This window comes from Psammomys obesus, unplaced genomic scaffold (genome assembly GCF_907164565.1).
Source record: "Psammomys obesus unplaced genomic scaffold, mPsaObe1.curated_primary_1811, whole genome shotgun sequence".
In the NCBI taxonomy this organism is placed as follows: domain Eukaryota; kingdom Metazoa; phylum Chordata; class Mammalia; order Rodentia; family Muridae; genus Psammomys; species Psammomys obesus.
Window position 1 is genome coordinate 1,370,262 of NW_026596101.1, and position 14,862 is coordinate 1,385,123.

The 14,862-nt window shown below is 36.9% G+C and overlaps 1 protein-coding gene and 1 non-coding gene across 7 annotated transcripts in view; one reads left to right on the forward strand and one right to left on the reverse strand.

Annotated features, from left to right (window-relative positions):
• Setd5 (SET domain containing 5) overlaps positions 1-14,862 on the reverse strand; it is an 81,988-nt gene that overhangs the window by 59,605 nt on the left and 7,521 nt on the right. The gene's annotated exons all lie outside the window — the stretch shown is intronic.
• Positions 1,790-1,943, forward strand: LOC129692330 (small nucleolar RNA SNORA81). The gene has a single exon (XR_008722683.1). It is a non-coding gene; the product is annotated as a small nucleolar RNA SNORA81 (small nucleolar RNA).

A 14,862-nucleotide genomic window follows, 5' to 3' on the forward strand; every position in this document is an offset into this window, starting at 1 on the left:
TCTTAAAGAAGAAATGAGTTTGACCATGTATGTTTTATGATGCCTGACGAAGTAGCTAACAAAAAAGTATCAAAGAACCTTGTTTAATACTCTGGTGTATCCAAGAGGCTTCCTCATTGCAGTTGTCTGGTTCTACCAAGTTTCAGGCTGGCTAGAGCCACACAGTGATAATACATCTCACAGAAACCCAACATTAGAAGAGCATGAAATCCTTGTATACTTTTTTAAAAGAGAAGCCTGACTGGTTCTGTAAGCTGGTTTTTATATTTAACAAGACGTATCTTTGTGTATATCTGTAGTTCTTCAATGATACTGCAGCACCCTTCTATTGATTCATTCTAATTTAAGTTAATCTGCAGGAAGATGCTCACACTGTTATTCATTTTTGGTACTCTGCAGTGCTATACTGAACATTGTACTTACTGAGAACTTTGTTCACGCATATGTACAGGAGTCCTTAGATGGTATGAGCATGTTTCATATTCTAAATAAACCATCCTCCAGAAAATTAAAGTCATTAAAGTCTCAGACACCGGGGTTGATTAGCACGGTAAGACGGCTATGTTATTTATCCCCAGGATTATCTTATATAGCAAGTTCCAAAAATACTAGATTTGCATATCACATGAGTACAAAAGCAACTTATTTAATATAATTGGTGATAATGAGAGGGGCCTACTTATCCTAACAATAAAGTTTGTGGAGGGGCTCAAGGTCTTTTTTTTTGCAAGATTCAGATGAATAAAAGCTTTATAAGTCACCAAATACTAGCCTGCTGGGTAATGTTCAGACATGAGTTACACAAGTGCTTATTTAAAATGTTTCAGCGGAAGAATTCTCATACATTACTGGGAATACACATTTCTCATATGGAAGAATGAATAGCATTCTTACATATTGTTTGTCATCACATAAAAATGGGTAAAACACAGGAAATACTCCCCCCAATCAAGAAGACAAAAATCCATGTGGTGTTCTGCACACTGTCTCTGGAAAAATAAAGAACTAATTATAATTACATCACATCACTGGTGACCAGCTGTTCTTGTTTTCACTTAGTGGTCTCTTAAGACTACATGGGGAGTTGTGAGTGGTGATAGACTTCAGACAGACTCATCTACTCCCCAGTAGAAAAATAACTCAGTAACAATGGCTGAGTGTCAGAACAAAAACATGTAGCTGTTTAGACAATTTCTATTTTAAATGCAAAGCCAACATAACTTTGAAACAGGTCATAAGCACCACCAATAAAAACTTAATACTGGGGCTGGAGAGATGGCTCAGTGTTTAAGAGCACTGTCTGCTCTTCCAAAGGTCATTAGTTCAATTCCCAGCAACCATGTGGGGGCTCACAACCATCTATAATGTAAACTGATTCCCTCTTCTGGCGGATGTAAATGCAGATAGAACACTCATATACATAAAATAAATAAATCTTAAAAAAAAAGAAAACTTAATACTGTATCACCCACTACCCAAATAAACCTAACTGTACTTATGAAAACGAAACTAACCTTAGAATCCTTGGTTATTTAAAAAGTAACAGTAACAGAAGGTAATAGCTACTTCAAAGAAATATGGATAAACATGAGTGAAAGCTTTGTCTTCATAAAAACTAGCTTGTATTGATCACACAGCCACTGACAAAAATGTAGTCTTTGGGATGGAGAGTGTACATATTTTTCTAGAAGCCCATGAGAATGAATGGAATTAGACAGCTACTGATTTGGTCTAAGACCCAAGACCTTTGACAGTTCCTATCATCCAAAACATCAAAAATATTTAATTAACCTTCTTGTATAAGAACTGTACTAAACTTGCAGAAATTAGGACAGTATCTTGGTTTTTGTAATAATGCTAGCAGACTACACACAAGAATAAAAAAAGTAACTGCACTGGATCCTCTTTCTTAATGTCCAGTGTCCTTTGTTATCTTTAGACCAGCAATCCTCAACCTATAGATCATGACCTCTTCTGGGATCACATATCAGGTATTTATATTATGATTCGTAACAGCAAATTTACAAAGTAGCAACGAAAATTTTATGGTTGGGGGATTCACCAAAACATGAGGATCTGTTTTTAGAGGTTGCAGCATTAGAAAGGAGTGGAAACTGGACACACTCTGTGACTTGTATGAGGCTTTGACTATCACACAAGCAGTTATTTTTCTCACTACAAGGCGCAAGGTGGACTGGCTCACTGAGAAAACGAAGCCAGGGACATCACAGTTTCTGCTCTGCTCTGCATGGTGACATGGACCAGAAGGAAGGAGATTTCATCATGAGCGAATTCCCATCAGGGTCAAGTTGCATTCTGATCACTACTGACTTGTTGGCTTGTGAGATTGATGTGCAACAAATGTCCTTGGTTATAAACTATGACCTATCTACCAACTGTGAAAACTATATTCACAGGAGTTGATAGCGGCAGTTGATGAGATGGTGCACAGAAATGGCACTGACATAATTTAGGATATGGAATCATAAGAAAACAGCACGTTTGAATAAAGAATGAGTTGAATTAACAGACAAGGTCTATTTGGGAGGAAAGGTGTGGCTACAAATTTTGTTACTGAAGAAGAGGATTCTCTGTGACACTGAGACTTTCAGACTACAGTGGAGGAAATGCCCATGAATGTGGCTGACCTGGGATGAGATAGTTTTGAATGCAGTGCTCGCTGTTGCTGAATAGGCAATTACAATGCGCACTGTGCTTCTTTGAGAATATTTGAATCTTGTTTCAATGCTCATAACAGATCACAAATACAGATTCTGAGAGCAAAGCGACTTTCGTCCTGAGCTCTTGTGAGGCATTGGCTTTATCCTCTTTAGAGATAAGCTGTTGGGGGTGGGCATAAAAAGATAGGGTCTGTAAAACCTTTTTTCCTTAGAAATTCATTTCCTGTTATGTAGAAATGGTTGTATTACATGTCCTCTACCATTTAATAATATACTTCTGGACTAAAAGATGTGTGTTGTATAAAATCAGCTAATTATATTAAACTAGCATATTTGCCTTTGTGTTTGTTATTAGCCTAATTAGAAAGTCCTTTAAAAGTGATTTTTAAAGAAAATATTTCTATTTTGTTGGTATTTTATTTATTCAATAAAGTATTTAATTAGTGCTAAAAAAATTTTAGATTATGAGCTGCAAATATTTTTGCAGAAGACCTTAACATAAAAAACTATTCTGAAGCTTTGACATGGACACAATTTTTTTTTAATCTAGTTTCAGTAAACATTGCACTGTATTTGGAATAAAATATCTTCATACTTGAAAATTTTAGCTTCAGGGCACTGGTAAAGTAGTACTTTTGCTACTCTGAATTCCTATACAAAACATAACCACAACCATAAAGCACATTAACATTTTTTGTAGTTATTTTATTGTCTCCTGAATCATTTGTTGTTTTTCTAGTCATACCTTAAAACAAGTAAGGAGTTTACTGAATGAAGTAAAACACAAAGTATCTTAGAATTTCTATGCATCAGTTATTTTCCTTTTCATTAAAACACCTTCTACTTATGAATTTTTCTTGAGCAAAATAATGAAGACCAGGTTGGCCTCGAACCCACAGCAATCTGTCTGACTCTGCCTCCCTGAGTGCTGTGATTAAAGGCATGTGCTACCATGCCCAGCTGAGCAAAATATTTTCAAATGAATGTTTTACCACTGCTTTGTAACCAATGTAAAAACTAAGATTTGATTTGAACATGATTATGTGGCTAAAGATGACCTTGAATTCTTGGTTGTTCTGCAATTATCACCTCCGAAGTACAAGACCTATACCACAACACAGGCTAAAAATTTATTTTAAAAAATTCCATGTCCCTGGGCCAGTGAATAAGACACTGTGTGGATTCCCAGTATCCACACAGTGGAAGAAGAGAACCAAACCCAGCTTCTGACCTCTACACAAGAGTCAAAATTCACGCAGCAGCAGCAGCAGCAGCAGCAGCAGCAGCCGCCGCCGCCCTCGAACTTACAGGGAGCCACCTGCCTCAGCCTCCCTGATTGCTGGGATTAAAGATGTGCCCCAACATACAAGGGGATGGGGGGATTCAGATTTCAATGCTTATAAACCAACATTTACAACTAAAAAGCAGAAGATTCCAGTTTTCTGAGAGAAAAATAAAAGCTCTTTTAAAGTGCAAAAACTGGCCAGTGTGGTGGTACATGCCTTTAATATTAACACTCAGAGGGCAGAGGTAAGCATATCGCTCTGAGTCTGGTCTGGTCTACATAGAGTTCCAGGACAGCCAGAGATACACAGTGAGACCCTGTCTCAAAACAAACAACCCACAAAAGTAGAGAAGCACTGTAGAACAATACTATGAAAAACTAGCAATGCTTTTGCATAGGATTCTTTATTTTCTATCCTAACAGACCACTAGCAATTTACAACCTGGCCAATTACCACTTGCCCCTAAGAGTGACAAACCTAACATAATTCTATAAATTCAGGTTTTCTAATTTTCAAGATTGCTTTTTCAATTATAAATCCCAACGCTTAGAGGAAACAAACACACTGGCTCTCCATTTGGCTTAGTACCAATATTCAAAGACCTTTAACTAATCCTGGATGTTTGTAACTGGCTTGTTTTTCTACCAGCTTTCAAACATAATACATTTTAGCTATTACTTGAGTACATACACTCACAAATTCCTGCCAATCCTGCTTTAGTGAACTGGTCAAAGGAGACAAAATATTGGCCTTCACTTTGGCTATCAACCTGCTGAATTTTAAATACACTTAGAAAACAAAACAAGGAAAGATAAAGTTTAGGGGCTATCATCATTCCTTATTCTTCTGAAATTCAATTAGGAAGTCTTCTGTGACTTCCAGACCTGTTATAATTCTTTCTAAAGAGTACTTTTAAAAAAGCTTATCAAGAGCAAACGGAGTGCTAATATAAATAAAGACGAGCTGGTTCTAATACCTAGTAGCAAAGTTATTTCAATCCTCAAAAATAACGGAATTTATTTTTTATTTATTTATTTTGCTCAGACAATAACTGCCTCATCGGTGGGCTTCACGGTAGTTTATTGCCTGTCCTCTTCCAGACACCCCCCCCCAAAAAAAAAACTTAGTTGAGTCTGGCATGTTGCTCTCTTATGAAGCCAATTCTAGGATACCTGTAGTTCTTACTATTTTAAGGAGTGGTCACTGATGTCCATAATAATCTGATAAAGACTAAAAACGTTCCCTCAAAAAAAAAAAAAAAAATAGAGAAAAAATATGATCTAAAAGTGTTTAGAAACTCATATGCTTTTGCTCTCTATACCCTCTTCTGAATTGCAACAAGCGGCAAGCCTGGAATAAGGGAGGCTCAAAAGTGACTTATAATGTATAGATATTTGTTAGAAGTTATTGTCTCCCATTACCAAGGATTTGCAATCACTATAATAAGGGATAGTTCTCAATGACTTCCTATTCATTTCTCTTTCTATATATAGTCTATGGCGCAAAAGTCCTATGCAATTCTGACAAAGAATCTTGATCAAAATGTATCCAGACAACCAAGGAAGTGCAGGTTTTATCAGCAGAGTAAAAGGATCCAGAAATGAGGAGGATGTGGTATAATGAAAAGATCTTGGAATCAAAAGATTTGACATATTGTATTACTTAGCTGTGTGGTCATTCTTACTAAATCTTATTGCAATTCACCTCAGTGCATGGTTCTAAGAATTAAACATGGTACAGAACCCAAATTTTGGTATACAGCTTTCCAGTACTAGGAAGGAACAAAATAGGGGATTGGATGAAAACAAACAAGGAACTGCTTTCCTTCTTCTAAGGTAACTATTTCAAGTGGAGGAGAGGATCAAAACTCTGTCACTAATGATGCTCAAGTGTGAGTAATGCACAGCATACTTAAGTGCCAGGTCACTGTTCTTAGGTAAGTCCTCAGCATAGATCTCATGATATTTATGAGATGCTTCTCCAAAAGTTAAACCAACTCAAAGATACAATATATATTATAAACATATTAACAGTTAACAAATTTGCTTCCTAAATTTCCTGGTCAAGTATGCTTTCCAAACTTTGTAGACCTCTTTAAAAGTTTAAAAATCATGATATCTATCAGTTTGGTCTATAGAGCAAGTTCCAGAGCTGCCAGAACTACATAGAAAACCCTGTCTCAAAGAAACAAAACAAAACAAAGCCCCCAGAAAAACAAACAAAGCAAAGCAAAGCAAAACAAACAAATCTATACAGGCCAATATATTCTTTTGAGCCACTCTATTTTGTTGTTGATAGGAACTATGTGATGGTCAGGAGATAAACTTGGCTCAGAGTACACATAGTAAACAACAGGGAGAAACCAAAACATCTGGTTCTGTTTGGGGTTTTGTTTGATTTTATTTTGAGACAGGACCTTATTCTGTAGCCCAGGTTGACCTCCAAATCTTCCTGTCTTACCTACACTAACAAATATTCTGATTACAGGCATCCCCATTGGTTCTGTTAACCACTACTATAATCTGCTTTACCAGGTCCTACCATGGTCAACTCTATGAATACTTTTATTTTAAATTGAAACTGTAAGTACAAAACTAAAATAGTATATAGAACTCCATCTAGTCATTATCCAGTTCCAACTAACACCTACAACTGATTTTGCTTCATTATCTCTTCATTCCACAGCAAATACAGATAATCTACTATTCATAAATAATATTTCAGCATATAATTTTAAAAGATAAAGTTCCTTTATCTTTTTGCTTGACTTTAGATTGCCATTTTGTCCTTTCCTACATTTCCTATATCTAAAATACTGTTATCTAATACAAATTTTGGTATTATTCAACCTCCAACCTCAAAATATTTTTAAAAAAGACTGAATTTATGAATAAACTGTCAAATGTGTTTTTATCCATCAACTACTTAAAAAGCAAAAGTTACATTTCTATGGTTAAGGAATACCTGGACTTGGTGGCAAACCTGTAATCCCAGCTACTTAGGAGGGCTGTTATTTCAAGGTCATCCTGGGAGAGTTAGTAAGAGAGCTTATTTCTAGGGTTTAAAAAAGGCAGCATGCATGCTTTAATGGCAAACAATCTTGGTAGAAAAAGAATGAACCCTACAACTGGTACTAAAACTATGTTTAAGGGCTAATTCCTAAGGTTCAGCTGTCCTTAAAGCTCCCTTGTCTATTAAATTTTTAAAAATTTATTTTATTTATTATCAAGTGGACTGTGGGTGGTGGACATATATCACAGCCCCAGTATGGAGGCCAGAGAACATCTTTTGGCAGTTGGTTCTCTCCTTCCAACTTAAAATGAATTCCAGAGACTGACTCCAGTTGGGCTTTCACAGCAAGATTTTTTTACCTGCTGAGCCATCTTGTGATTACATTTCTGAAGCAAACACTGGCATATTTATAAAACAAGAGGCCTGCCTAGTGTGATGACCAAAGCTGTAGTCAAATTTAGGAGTGGGAAGCAGTCAGATGCACAAGTTCAAGGTCAATCTGGGCTACAAAGCCTTTAACTCAAGAGGGACTGGGGGGGTACAGCTCTGTGGCAAAACAACTGCCAAGTACAGGCAAGGCCCTGGATTTGAATTCCAGCATTCTAAGCAAACATGTCAGAACCTTCAAATTTCAGCTGGGTACCAATTACTCATTTGTTAGCAATCAGTTATTTTCATATAATCAACCGAAAAATGAAAATCTGGTGCTACTTACAACATATGAACATAATCCCAAGTAAGGTTGACATTGAGTTTAGAAAACTAATTACTCATAACAGTAATACCAACTTTAAAACTGAAAGCAATTGTTTACTGGATTATTCTGTCCCAATCACTGTTTCTATGCTCATTTTCACTCACTACCTCACGTAATGTTTATAACATCTTATTAGGCCAAAATTTAAATTGCCAAGAAACGTGAGTTAAATATTAGAATCTGCGGGCTGGAGAGATGGCTCAGAGGTTAAGAGCACTGACTGCTCTTCCAGAGATCCTGAGTTCAATTCTCAGCAACCACATGGTGGCTCAAAACCATCTATAATGTGAGCTAATGCCCTCTTATGGGCATGCAGGTACACATGCAGGCAGAACACTGTGTATATAATAAATAAATAAATCTTAAAAAAAAAAAGTTAGAATCAGTCAGCGCTCAGGAAGGCAGAGGCAGGAGGATCTCTGTCAGTTTAAGGGCAGCCTGGTCTACAAAGCAAGTCCAGGACAGCCAAGGTTACACAGAGAAACCCTGGTTCAAACAAAAACAAAAAAAAGTTAAATAAAAAATTAAAAAAATAAATTGAATCCGTCTGGACAGTGGTGGTGCATGCCTTTGATCCCAGCTCTTGGGAGGCAGAGGCAGGCGGATCTCTGAATTCAAGGGCCAGCCAGATCTACAGAGTTGAGTTCCAGGACATCCGGGGGTACACAGAGAAACTGTCTTGAAAAAACAAAGAAGCACACAAACTAGAATCTGAGGCTGAAGAGATGGCTCAGCAGTTAAAAAACACATACCGCTCTGGCAGAAGACCCAAGTTCAGTTCCCAGCACATTTGTTGAGCAGCTCACAAATGCTTTTAACTCCACCTCAAGGGGATCCTGCACCTTCTTCTTGCCTTCTCAAGCATCCAACATGTGTGCACACACATTAATAAAAGCACAACCAGAACATGAATAAGGTCTATTCCACTCTAGAGGCCCCATCTCTTCTTGTGGGAGCTGTGAGGGAGACAACTCAATCTCAAAGAATACTCATTTCCTTTCTTTCCAATTTAAATTTGTATACACAAATATACACTGTATATCCAGCATATGCTTCTCAGACCCTCATTTTTCCTTTCAGAACTTTCACATACTTATCACTATTTCCTCACTGATTCACCCATTATAATTTAATACTATTAGACTACTTACTACAACTCGATAGTGCTGAAATGTGACTCTTAAGATATCAGTTAGCAAGAATTAAAACATTCAACTGATTTTAGAACACTGAATTTATTTGGAACTGAATTGATGAAGTAAAATGGTATTTTTTTCTAAGCAGTGCCTGAATCTAAAGCCTAATTGTGAGTGCTCAAGAAATGTCTGCTGAGGAGCCGAGCCAGCACCTGAAGCCACCAGAAACGAACATAACCTAGCATTTCAATAAACATTTTTTAGTAGTAACAGCAAGATTACTATCCCCAAAAGTTATACTAAGTCAAGAAATTCTGGTTCCTAAGAAACTCTATGCCACTGCTCTTATGGTCGAGAACTATTTATTTTCATTATTGAAAAATCTAAAAGGAGATAGTTTTAAATTAACTTAATCTAAGTACTTCTCCCATTAAGACAAAAGTATCCTCAGAAAAGACCATATGAGGGCCAGCAAGATGGCTCACCAGGAAAAGGTGTTTGCCACCAACACTAAAGACCTAAGTTGGATCCGTAAAACACATACAACAGAGAAAACTGACTTACAATTAACTTCTGATTTCACGCATGCAGATGTACATGCCTCCTCTAAATAACTGTAAATCAAAAAATACTATGAGGTTTATAAAGAACAGGTGAAGCGTAAGTGTCTGACACAAAGATGACAGGGGAGAAGACCTTTGGGCTAGAAACAGGAGTTTTTGCTAGGTTTTCTCTTTTTCTTTTTCCGAGACAGGGTCTCTCTGTGTTAACAGTCCTGGCTGTCCTGGAACTAACGCTGTAGATCAGGCAGGCTGGCCTCAAACTCAAAGAGATCATCCACCTGTTTCTCTCTGCCTCCCGAGTGCTGGAATTAAAGGCATGCACCACCATGTTTGGTGAAGCAGGACATTTTTGACCATACTTTATACATTTTACACAGTAACAAAGTATTTTTATTCACTTGTAGAACAAAAGGTAATCTCTGAAAAATCTTAAAGTGAAATAAAAAATTAACTTCATTGAGTATCAAGCCAGTGGTATAATCACACAGAGAAAACACCAAAAGATTTTTTCTTTAATGCTGTAATTTAATTGACTATGTCTGAAGGGATATGCTGTTCTAAAAGACTTATTTATTTATTTGTTTATTATACATACAGTGTTCTGCCTGCATGTGTGCCTACAGGCCAGAAGAGAGCACCAGACCTCATTATAGATGGTTTTAGATGGTTGTAGTCACCATGTGGTCTCAGGAATTGAACTCAGGACCTCTCAAAGAACAGCCAGCGCTCTTAACCTCTAAGCCATCTCTCCAGCCAGGAGGGATATGTTTTAAGAAAAAAGGAAACAGAATAAAACAATCCACCCACCTTTTAGTAACCACATTGTCCTACTAATTTAAAACTGTGGCATAAAAAAAAGTGAAGAAATATGTTGGTGTCACTGGAAATTGAGAGTTGGGCACAGAAAAAAAAAAAGATCAGCTTACATTAAATATTGGTACTGAATGTGAAATACCAGTGATTAGGTGTTTTAAAAATAAAGCATTTTGAAACCGTCATTTTTAAAAAAGATCTAGAAACATCATTAATTCAAGAATAATGAACATTCAGTCTCTAAGGATCATTTCCTGAGTTTGTTTTAAACTAAGGCTGGGTGAGATGACCAAAGAAGGAAGATCATTCCAGGCAGGCCTGTACTATATACCCCAAAAACCTGTCACAAAAGCAAAGCAAAGTACCACTACCAACAACCACATACACCAGAAACTGCAGTGAAAAATGGTAAAAATGATCCCAGAACATTCTGTCATACTAGAACTAGAACACAACAAAACAAAGAAAACCATTAAAGACAAACCGTTAAAGATTTACTTAGCCAAGAGGTAGACAGTACAATCTGAATATCAAAAATAGTAATAAGACTAACATATTAAACATATTCAAAACCATGAGCACAAAATCATAATACTTCACTGACCACCTCCCAAAGTTGCTAAGTTACCAATCCACTATTTTGAAAACCGATAAATAGGGGTAATAAAAAACAAGTACTAATCTTGCCTTTTGTATTCAACTGTAGCCCTAAAGGGGTTACATGAGAGGAAATATTTCAGCCCAGACAATATATTAAGTAATATTATACCACCATTTCACAAGCATAAAGAAAGTAGAATGGATCTTCACCTGAGATCCAAGCAGAGTGAAATCTGCTAGACTCCCTCGAGGGAGACCTTGAGTTTTCCCTTTTCTGACTATATGTCCACAAGGATTATGAATGTCCTCTGTTTTCAGCCTAGCACAACAAATTAAAGAAGGGGCTTTGAAAAAGCAGCTATCTTTTATTAAGATAGATATTAAAAGATTTGCAAAAATGTAAAACAATGTTATTGTTCATTAAAAACCTTATGTCAAGTTGGTGATGGTGGTGCATGCCTTTCATCCCAGCACTTGGGAGGCAGAGGCAGGCGGATCTCTGTAAATCTGAGGCCAGTCTAGTCTATAGAGTGAATTCCAGGACAGCCAGTGCTACAGAGAAACCCTAGAAACGTAGTCTTTAAAATCGAAAACCTAGAAACACTACAAAAGACAATTTAAAAAATATATACACAAGACACGAAAGAAAGGGAGGTAAATAAAAATTATAGATTCAAACCAATCAAGGGCAATGTAGTTCTGCCTGCATGTACGTATCTGCCTGGTGACTGTGGAAGTCAGATCCCCGGGAACTGGAATTACAGAAGGTTGTGAGTTACCATCTGGATGCTGACAACCCAACCAGGGTCCTCTGCAAAAGCAGCAAGTGTTCTTAACTGCTAAGTCATCTCTCAAGTGCCATTATGGCCCTTAATCAAGTGATCTGAGTAGGGTGAGCTGGGAGAACTAGGGCCTGGCATATGCCAGGCACATGTTCTACCATGTTACCCAAACAGGTTATTATTATTGTTGTTGTTCTGGGGCAGGGTTTCACTGTATAGGCCTGGACCTCACTTTGCAGACCAGGCTGGCCTTGAATTCAGAGATCTACCTGTCTCTGCCTTTTGAGTGCTGCGATTAGGCATGTTCTACTATGCCCAGTCTGAAATAGTTATTTTAAACAATTTGATAAAATCTGCAGGAAAACCACTTTTCCTATTCTGGTGTATTTTGAATTTCCATTGTAAAGTTTTAAAATCCAACCCAATCTCTAGTTATTTGTTGCCATGCTAATAATGAAAAGAAAATACATTCTAAGAATTGCTTACTGGGGAAGAATAAGAGACCAAGAGACAAATTCTGGCATAGAATCAGAACTCAACAAAGAAAACTGGTTTGGACTAAGCGTTACCTCCATAGTTGATGTTCACCTCTAGGCCAGTTTTGGAGAGTGAAAAGGATGTTATCAATGATGCTAGGACAGCGGGACTGTTCTAGGGAAACTCAGCTGTAGCACAGTCCCTCCTCATAAAAGATTAAGAAAAATTATTTCAGGACTAGGGTATAGTGATAGAATACTTGCCTTTCCCCTCATCACTCTAAATAAATAAATAATTAATTAATTAAAAAGAAAAACATAATCAGCTCAGGTGCTGAAGAGATGGCTCAGTGGTTAAGAATACTGACTGCTCTTCCATAGGACGAGAGTTTAATTCCTAGAACACACATGGTGGCTTACAACATTTGTAAATACAATACCAGAGGACCTGATACCTTCATTTTGTTCATGCATGCACATAGTGTATAAACACAGCTGCAGACAAAACACCCATACATAGAAAATAGAAATTTAAAAAAATTAGCTGAATCCTTTGCACAACTATCTGGCACAGAATGTACTTAGGAACTTATTATTACACATTTAGGAAAAACTAAGAAATTCTACCCAAAAATTGCTTTTCACTTCTCTTGGTTAGCACACTGCTATTCTATGCAAGATTCATCTTATTTTTAAGTTATATGTACATGCATTTGGTTTCCGTGGAGGCCAGAAGAGACCATTAACTCTCTTTAAGCTTGAGTATGCTAAGAACCAAATTTGGTTCCTCCATAACAGTGGTTTTCAACCTATGGGTCATAAAACCCCTCAGGTCACCTAAGACCATCAGAAATACAGATACTTACATTATGGCTCGTAACAGTAGCAAAATTATAGTTATGAAGTAGCAATGAAAACAATTTCGTGGTTGGGGGTTACATGAGGAACTATAATGTACTAAGCATTAGGAAGGTTGAGAATCACTGCTGTAGAAGAGCAGGAAAGTGCTCTTAAGCCTGAGCTGTCCAGCTCTCAGACTGCTATTTTATAAAGTAGGGTATGCCTACTTCTTGTTGCTTTGTATACCATTCAAATCTCTAGCCATTCCTTTTCATACTAACAGTTCATATTAAACTTTAAGAGGAAGATCACACCTACCCAGAGCCATGTTTCTCAAAAAATGTCTTCCCATACATGGTCTAGCTGGAATTCTACTCAAACCATGAACTGACACATTATGACTAGCAATACTGTAAAGTCTATGAGCTAAGCATCACGTATGTGAGTGACATACATTTGGTTCAAATCAATTAAGCCTAAGATTTCAAACTAAAACTGCCTTGGAGTTAGCTAGCTTTCTTATTTACTTGTTCTACCTGCTATACAGCAAGTAACTTCTGAGCAATGTACTGATGTTAGCAATGTTGACTTCTGGTTCTTTGAAGGTGTTCGAACTTTCTGTTTACTTACTATGCAGTCAATAAAGCGACTGTTTATAACCTGTGAAGATTTTATTTTGTTTTAAAGATTTTAAATACAGACAGATACACTTTCAATAAAAGTAGTCCAAACCCAAAAAACAGAAATATTTTAAAAGAAACTTCCATTTTAGAATAGCTCCTACATTTTTTTCTAGATCTTCTGAAGAGGAGGAAGAGGAAGAAGAGAAGAAGAAAAACAAGAACAAGAATTATTCTAGCTAACATTTTTCAGGCTGTGGGCACAGAAACACATTCACTTCCATAGCTGTAGTAGTTTGTGCCACAGAACTGAGAAAAATAAAATAACAAAGATGGGTTTTTGAGGCAGTTCTGTTTTAGGAAGGTACATAAATACTTGCTTTTAGCGTAAAATTTGTCTCTCTTTTTTTAAAGTGTCCTTTTGTGCTCATATATAGATAGTACCTGCCAACATATGCAAGGTCCTTGGTTCAATCCTCAAAACCACACACCACACACAAAAGCACTCTTTTGATTCTATCTCAAACGCCACAATAACCACATTAAATATAAATAGATAGATATATATCTTCCCCTAAAAACAAGCCAATTCTCAATAGTCCATAATAAAGAAAAATGTAATATAAATGAATGCAGAGGAAAACTAATTGCTAATACCCTTCAAGGCTCTTTACATGTTCAGCTGACCTCCCTTCCTCACAGAAGCCATGAAGGCATAACACTACATGCTAGTCAGGAGCAGGAAATACAAATTTCAGTATGAGTTAAAGATTGGAACAAGACAGAAAAGTTGTGCACGGAGCTGGGAAGATGGCTCAGTGGTTAAGTGGCTGCTCTTCGAGAGGACCTGGGTTCAATTCCCAAAACCCACATGGCAGCTAACAACTGTCTGTAACTCCAGATCAAGGAGATCTGTCATCACACAGACATACATGCAGGTAAAACCGCTAATGCACAAAAAATAAAAACAAATAAATTGTTTAAAAAAAAAGTTATGCACATTGGGAGAAAAAAAAAACAACTTCCTAATACAAATCAACAATGCAAACATAAAACAATGAAATCCCTGTGGAATGACACTTGACTATTAAATATGCTAGCACAATTCTGGAAAATCCTAACCAGATCATAATGTCTAGAATCACAAAATTTCCACTCTTATTGTAACATCAGCACACATACCATCTTCAACTACTAGGGGTCTTAGTAGTTGAAGTCTTCACATTTCAGGAGTGAAGAGGGGGAAAATGTGAGCACCAAAATACAACTGTAAAAACACTAAATTAAAATTTTCAT